Consider the following 8,779-nt stretch of genomic DNA (forward strand, 5'->3'; position numbering starts at 1 on the left):
TTTTTTTTTAAGTAATTGAAGATAAAAATTTCAGGAACTTTCTTACCCCAACTAGCTTTGCACTGTCTCAGATCTCAGCATCCTTAGTAGCTAGGATTACAGGCGTGAGGCGCTTGTGTCTGGCTGGACATGGTTTTTAAAGGCAGACTGTCAGGGAGATTTGTGAGAGTGGGAAGAGGAGAAGGGAAGGATACTGAGGAGTGAAGAGAATTGGAATTATCTATCATCTACCACCCACCCAGCAAGCTCTCTATCGCTCTCTCTCTCTATCATCTGTCTATCTATCATCCGTCTATCTGATCTCTCTAAAGACAGCTCACTGAAATCCATTAAACAATTTGAAAAAGAAGAAAGAAAAGTATGAAGGGGACATGGGAATATAATGAGCGATTATGTCCAGAGTACACTATAAATATTTATGGCATTATCATATGAACCCCCCTTGTGTTATAAATGTATGCTAATTCAAAAGGGGAAGAACATTATTTCTATAGGTCAGAAAAAGAAATCCAGAAGCAAGTAGTTTCTCAAGATCTCTAACTGGTAAGTAGCAGGAATACTTTACAGCAGCAAATAGAGTTGGTTTTGGAGCCTATCAGTATAATTACGCATTAGGTGACTGTGTATCTTTACCACCTCATTTTACCTCTCAGCCTCAGTGCCCTCAGACCAGAAATAAAGCTGAACATTATAAAATCTCCCATTTTACTTCCAAGTCAGATTCTCAATTTATTATTTTCACTCTCCTGCTTTCATGCAGAGAAATAAGTACATAATGGGTGAAAACCCTCAAACTAAATTTCCAGAATGTATATCTTTTAGACCTGTGCTTATTTAGTGTAATCTTTCATAATTTATTTTCTTTGCAGTGTTGGGGTTCGAATATAGGGGCCTGAACATGCTAGGCAAACACTCTACCACTGAGCTATACTCAGCCCTTCCATAACTTATTTCTGTAAGCCAGAATAGAATCAATTTGCAGTAAATAGTAAGCACTCACACTCTGGTAAACATGACAAAGAGACACAAAGAGGACCTGTGCCGATTTTTGCTTGCAAAAAGCTTGTGAACTATTTCAAAGAGCTGATGTAAATCAGAGCAAATAACTTTTTACTCAAAACTTCAAATGCTAAATTATTTTAAAAAGCATTATGCTTATTATATAGTCTTTTTTATGAAGACAAAAAATAGTTGCTAGTGAGGTATTTTACTAAGGGCTGAAGCCATAGGTGTTTAGGGGATTAGAAGAAACTTTTGATTTATTATTTAAACATGAATATCTGTAATTTTGTAAGCAAAAGTTACCAATTAAGTAAAGCTGTACATGGATCTGTGGGTGTTCCAGCATTAAGTGTCAACAATGGAGGAAGAGATTGGTGCTGAAATGATAAATAAAATCCCATAGGATAGATGATTGGATTGATTTCTTTCCAGCCAATGAAAATCAGAAATCTAGAATTTATCCCCACAGTGACAAGGAGAATAGGAAGAGGATGAGAACTCCAAATCAAATCCAGTAGTACTATCCAATCAGTTCACAGGAAGAACCAACCTCCAGTTCCCTATAGCACACAAGCTGTAGCTTAAAAAAGAAAAAAGAATTCAAGAGTAATTACATGGCAGCAGTCATATTCCTCTCCTTGTCTCTCAGGCCCTAGCAAAATGACCTGCTCTGAGCTTCACTTATAAACTCCATTTTGGTCTTTAAAATATTGACTTTTAAAATATTCTTCAGTAGAAAGTCACCTGGGGACCTTTAAGTTGGGATGTGCAAAAGGAGGCATACCTAGATGTGTTTATTACAGGATGAAAATATAGACTTTTCCCATCTCCTAATTTCCCACACCCTAAGTATCTCTTTATTCATTACTTTAATTACCTAATCGTAAATTTCTTTAGGGGGTTACTTAGAAAGAAAATTAGCATCAAAGCTTGGCAGTAAATTCAGGGGCTTTTGGAGATAGTCCAAGCTGTTTCACCTGTGATTAATTAGATGGTTTCTCCCCCCCTTTTAGTGCCAGAAGGCTGTTGAGGTCTTTAAGCATTTACATGACTGCTAGCAGAGCTGCATTGTGATTGATGCGGGTGTCTGGAGTCACAAGGCTGTAGGCCAGCTACTGCTGTTGTTATTGGTGGGGCTGGTGTTGGGGTGTGTGTGTGTGTGTGTGTGTGTGCGCGCACGCGTGTCCGAGTGTGAGAGACACAGAGAGAAATACAGAGACAGAGAGAGACTTGGACATCAAGAGCTTAGAGTCACTGCAAGAGGATTAAAGACACAATGAAGAAACTCTTTAATATTTTTGTAAGTGATATCTAGGAGCTTCCATCCAGGATTTTCTATTAAAATATTTCAGCAGTTTCAGACATACTGGTTTCACAAGTGTCTTTCTCTCTCCATTAGTCACTGCGGAGTTGAATTCTCTTTATGGGATGGACTGAGGGATGGGTATTTTGACACACACACACACACACACACACACACACACACACACACACACACGCCAGATATGTTTTTAAAGAGAGCCCATATCTCACTAAGAAGTTATGCTGGTGAAAACAAGAGCAAAGAAAGTGGTTCCTTTGAGTTATTTGTTAAGTATAAAATTATCCCCAAAATCTGGCAATAAAGTCAAGACTTTTGTTGTGTTTGGAAAAAGTGAATTCCTTGCCCTTTTCACAATGACTATATATGCAAGGATGCACAGTAGATTAATGATTGTGCTGAGTATTAGTGCTTAGGACTGAAATCCTAGCTCCACAGGAGACGGAAAGCTGAAGATCACTGGTTCAAAGCCAGTGTAGACAGTCAAATACATGAGACTCTTAGTTCCAGTTAACCAATTAAATGCTGGGAGTAGAGGTGTGGCTCAAGTGGTACAGCATCAGCCTGGAGTTAAAATGCAAGCCCCAATACAACTAAGCAGAGAGAGAGAGAGAGAGAGAGAGAGAGAGAGAGAGAGAGAGAGAGAGAGAGAGAGAGAGAGAGAGAGAGAGCCAGAGCCAGACAGAGAGAGACACAGAGAGAATGGGTGATAGCTTTATTATCAGTACCTGCTTAGCACTTTTTCTTTACCCTCTGTGTGAAACAGGGATAAAGGAATTCTTATCACACCATAATGCAATTATAGTAGGAGCTTACAATATTTGCCTGGGCTTACTGAAATCTATGTCCACTACTAACCCCCTAGAATGGAGAAATTGAGCATCTGGCAGCTATTGCCAATTGAATACATATCGCCCATACCAATATTGAGACACCAGAACAAGGGCTGGGGGCATGGCCCAAATGGTAGTACGCCAGCTTGTCTTGTGCAAGGCCCTGGTTTCAGTTCCATCAGAGGGGGGAATCATCTAAGGTTTATGTCCCTCGAGGACAGAAGTATCCGGCAGGTGAATTGTTACAGAGATCTTTCATATCATTATCAGTGTGGTCCAGCAAGACAGAAAATGAATATTTTAGGCTTGTGAGCCATTAGATACTTCTTGCAACACTACTCGGTTCTATTGTTGTAATAGAAAGCAGCCTTGGTCAAGAGGTAAAGGAATGGATGCGGCTGCTTTCCATTGAAGAATGTCTAGTGAACCCCTGGCCTGGAGCACTGTGTCTCAGATTTAATGAGCATGCGAAACACCTGGGGATCTTGTTAAACAGGAGATTCTGATTCAGCAGGTCAGTCGTGGGCCTGGGATGACATTTCTAACTCAGTGCCTCACTACAGCAAGGTCCAATGTCTCCTTCTGTACTTCCAGAGCATTTCCAGTACCATCAAGGCTCAGAGAACAGAGGTTCAGAAATGGGAGGGGTCTTAATTCATTGAGAACATGGCTGTAGGACTAGTGTTACCACTCAGCCTTTCCAACCCATCCTCTTTGTAGGCCAGCCCTGAACCCTGTGGGGAGAGTCCAGACCTCTGTCTCCTGTATGCCGTCTTCCCGGTTTTCACCTGTAAGATTAGCTGTCCAAGTTCTCACAGGGCTCACTGGACAGGTGCTTCTGCATGCTCCAGCTGTGCCGCTAGCCATCATGGTCTTTCCACAGCTCCTCTACCTTTCCACACTCCTTCCCTCCCTAGCACTGAGGGCTGTAATGGCAGAGCTGAGGGCCCTCTGGCCCCTGCCTAATTGGCTGCAATGCAAGAGCTAATGTAGGTTGAGAGACCAATTAACTGGGCTTGTTTCTACCAAGGCTGCATCTGAACATCAATTATGCTAAACAACATGCTGGATTAAGACATTTTCCTGCCACTATCATTTGCTATGGGACACTGCAGAGCAAGGCCGAAAGGAACTGCCTCTCACTGTCAGCCTGAAGGGTTCTTTCTTCTCCTTGCTGCACAGGGCTGACAATGGGGAGAGCAGTTTGAGGATGAGGCAAATCACTATGCGAGGAAACTACCGACACTAATTGGCTACTTTCCCTGGGCCTTTATCTCCACATCTTAGAGATTAAGATCCAAAAAGCTGAGAAAAAATTGAGTGAGAGATACTGGTAATCCATCTGCATAACCCATCCATTCCACTAAGAAATGAAAAGCACGCATACCAGGATGTCCAGAGGATACTTTGCCCAGCTTTAGCCCGTCAGTCAGTTAATGAATTAGCCCAACTGTTGAGAGGAGGAAGACAGTTGCATTTTCTTTCATAGGTTTGGCTAGTATTAAGTTCCACTCTTCTCTTATTCCAGCCCATCTTATCCATCATTCTAGCCTCTCCGATCCTGTCTTTCCATCCCATCCATGATTCCATCCTATCCCATTCCAACCCATCTACTACACTACTATCCCAGCCCATCCACCCATTGTTCCATCCCATCCTGTCCTACCCATCTCATTACATCCCATCCCACTCCAGCCCATCCCCCTCCATCCTCTCCCATCCATCACTCAGCTCCATCCTACTTCACCTCACCTCACCTCATGCTTCTCCCTTAGAGTTCACTAATTTGTTTTTACATCAGTATTTTAATATTGAAGTTGCTCGGTTTACTTAATGTATTCTAATTGTGCAGCTCCTTATGTACTGAACATGCGGGGTCACAACTAAGAAACAAAATCCCCTGCCACGGAGTTAACAGTTGGGTTGGAGAGATTGAATTACTTCATTTCCTCTGTCCTTCATGCACTCAACAAACATTCATTGCTCAGTGGCCCTATTCTCCTAACTAAATGAGCTGTGTTAGCTGTGCTCACATGACTGTAATGGTACAACTTCTAAAGGGAAATACAAAATATACCCCCCAAAATGTGTGTCACAGCATTGAAATGTAATATAGGTTTAAAGCCAGTTGTGATGCTGTCACCAGTCCCCATACTGCTTAATTCAAATTTCTGCCACTCTTGTTAAACTCTTTGAAACATCAAGAGAACTCAATACCAGGCTTATGCTCCTTCCATCTCCAACCATTGCAAAGCTCCTCATATTTATATCTATTCTCACCCTCTCCTTCTAGTCTTACAGGAAGAATGGTTCTTTCTCTGGCTTAAGGCCATTCTCTCTACTTGTGCCCTTAACCAGTGCTCTTGGTTTCCCTAAACTTTATTGCACCTGTAATTCCTGAAGTCTTCTGGACTTGGTTCCTTCATTCTATCATAAAATTATGATCATGTTTATCTTCCCTAAAATAAGGTGCTCTCTGAATCTAGACCTCCATTCCTTTTCTTACTGTGCTACCCAGGAATTCTTGCTTCTGCACTTGTTTTCCCTTCTGTCTACCTTCCATGTTTTGTTCTTCAAGCACTGGTTTGGTCCTTTCTCTCCCTGCACTCTAGGGGAACTGCTCTGACAAAAGGCCCTGCCATTTTTCATTACTGAACCCAATGCTATTTACACATTTAATTCCATCTTTCTTGACCTTGACCCAGTATTTTACATTACTGACCATCCAATTCTCTACCCTCCTTTAGCCTCCAATTCTCCTCTATTTTGCCAACTAATGCTTCTTCTATTCTTTCCAATCTGTATTTTTTTGCATGCCGCTTAAATGTTGTGTTTTCCACACATAATTCTTCCTTTGACTTCATCTCTCTACGCTTTGTCGGCACACTGATCCTTCTAATCACCTCGTGTCAGTTTCTCATCATCGGCTGACTTTCAAAATGCATTTCAGTCAACTCTACTCCTTCGAGCCTCAGCCCCATCTCCCTGCTGCTCAGACATCTCAACCCGCTCTACACACAGCAAATTTCCACCATAACCTGATCTACCCTGTCATGGTGGATGACAATATCATTTGAAACTTGGATGTTGTTATCTACATTTTCTTTTTCTCACTGTGACACCCACACAATCAATAAGTCCTGTCAACTGTATTTCTCTAGCATGCAATTATATCTTTCCCCTCTTTTCCATTCCTATCAGTCCTGCCTTAGCGTAGGCCTCATCATCTTTTGTTTGGACAGGGGCAATTAGATTATCATCTGATTTACTTGCTTCTGATATTAGATCTGATCTTACAACCCTCTCTTCTAGCCTACCTGGTACACTGCAGCCAAGGTTGCTTTCCTAAAATACAGTTTTGATTTGAAATAAGAGCATTCAGAAAATTTCTGTGGCTGGCCACTGCCTGCTACTGTTTGAACCTAAATTTTTTTCCCAAGGACCCATGTGTTAAAGACTTGGCCTCCAGCGTGGTGCTATTAGAAGTGGTGAAAACTTTGAGAGGCATAGCCTAGCGGGAGGTTTTAGGTCATTGAAGACATGACCTGGAAGGGGATTGTGGTACTGTGGTCTTTTCTCTGTCTTTCACTCACACCCCCTGAGGGGAGTACTTCTAGTCCCGCCATGATGTGAAATCATAGGCTCAAAGCAATGAGGTCAATGGGTTTTGGGCTAGATAGACCCGCTGAATTTGTGAGCCAAAATAAGCCTTTTCTCATCAGAAGTTGATTTGCCCAGGTATTTGTTATATTGATAGAAAGATTATTAACAGGGCAGTTATGAACTTTGAATTTTACACTTCCTCTTCCTGCTTCTTCCTCTTACCCAGTGTTGTGCTGGGAAATGTTTAACTGCCAGCTCTCCCGAAATCAAATCGAAACAAAACAATATACATCCCATTCTTACTTGTTGAGTTTATTAATTACTATTGTATAGATACTTTCACAAGAGTTAATTTCAAGCTACTTTAGAAATGGCAAAATGACTGCTTGGTTTGGAAGCAGACATCTGTTCAGAATCCCTGCTGCTCATGGATGTTTGGAAGAAATGCACACAAGTGCCTCTCATGAGCTGGATGCAGCCAGTTCTAGTACCTTTCCACCTTCACCTCCTCAGCCATCCCAGGTTCTCAACAAGAGAGATTCTACCCTTCTCTGTAATGTATTAGCCTTCCTCATGAGCCAAGAATGGCAAACCGGTTTTAACTCATGAAAACTGTGATCAGTAGTTGATGTCTGTCCAGAGGTCTTCAAGGAAAAAAAAAAGTTCAAATTGCCTCTAGGTTCAGGGAATGCAGTGCTGTGCTCAATTAGTGATGTCTGCCTCAAGTATGAAAATTTACCATGGCTGCATGTGCTCTGTACTTTTCCAATAGCTGCTGTAAGGACATTTTCAATAAAAATATCCTTAAGCAACTAGAAAATAAAGTTATGTTATAAAGCCAGAACTCATAGTCTGAAATGCCAAGTTGTCCATTCTCTGCTCTGGCCTGATTCTTTGACCCGATCTTTTATTCCACCCTCCGACACTCTAAGCCTTCATCATCTTGGAAAACCTGAGGTGCTTGGAATATCTGTGGGTTTTCATTGCTGCTCTACCCACTTTGTCAACACTACTGATGGTGGGTCCTTTTAGGGTTTTGTCATCTGTGGAACACTTACTGTGTGGATCGCTAAGAAAATCTCTTGAATTATTCTTGCACCCATTCTAAATTATCAATACAGTTAGAGAGCTGCAAAAAGTCCATTGGAGTCACAAAGGCTAACAGGAGTGGGGAACTTTTTCATCCCCTTTCTCTTCAACCAATGGTTACTTTTTATTTTATTGTGTGTTTTGATGGTACTGATGTTTGAACTCAGGGCCTTTGGCCTGCTAAGCAAATGGTCGACTGCTTCAGCCACAAAGTTTCTCATTTTTCTTTCTCCTGTGCCAGTCCTAGGTCTTGAACTCATGTCTGGGCACTGTCCCTGAGCTTTGAGCAACAAAGCTCAAATATACTAGTATATTTGAGTAGTATATTTTCTATCTTTAAGAAAAGTTAATGTCACCCATGAAGCCTGACATCATTCAGATGCTAAGGTAAAAGGAAAGAGGAAAGAAGATCTTTGCTACAAGTGAGCACAAGTCAGCAATTAAGAATGCTTATGTCTTTACGAATGATTGACATATTTCTTCCCTTTAAACTGTTCTTGCTCCTTTTTCACCTGGCTTCTATGATCCAGATACCCAGTCTCAGGGAAGCTGGAGCCTTTGTAGGAGAATCTGAGAAGCCCTACCTCGAAGTAGATTCCCACATGAACCCAAACTCTGACGCAGACTGGGACTTCAGCAAGTCGCTGCAGGAGAGTGAAGATGAATGAGATCCTGAGCTCTGTTAACAACAGATGAGGTGGGATGGACTCTCTGCTGCCCTACAGGCTAATGTCTGCTTTCCCTTCTGGAGCACAGGGAGACACGGCAAAGCTGCCTTGGCTCATGGCCGATGTTCCGTCATGCCGAAGTCCCCTGCTCTGCTCGCCTGGGGGCAGCCTCTCAGATGGCCTTGACTCTGTGTGTAAAGCCATGCATCTATAGCTTTTTCTCAACTGTGTCCAACTGGATTAGTCCTTCCTACACAAGAATG

This window comes from Perognathus longimembris, chromosome 21 (assembly GCF_023159225.1).
Source record: "Perognathus longimembris pacificus isolate PPM17 chromosome 21, ASM2315922v1, whole genome shotgun sequence".
NCBI lineage: Eukaryota > Metazoa > Chordata > Mammalia > Rodentia > Heteromyidae > Perognathus > Perognathus longimembris.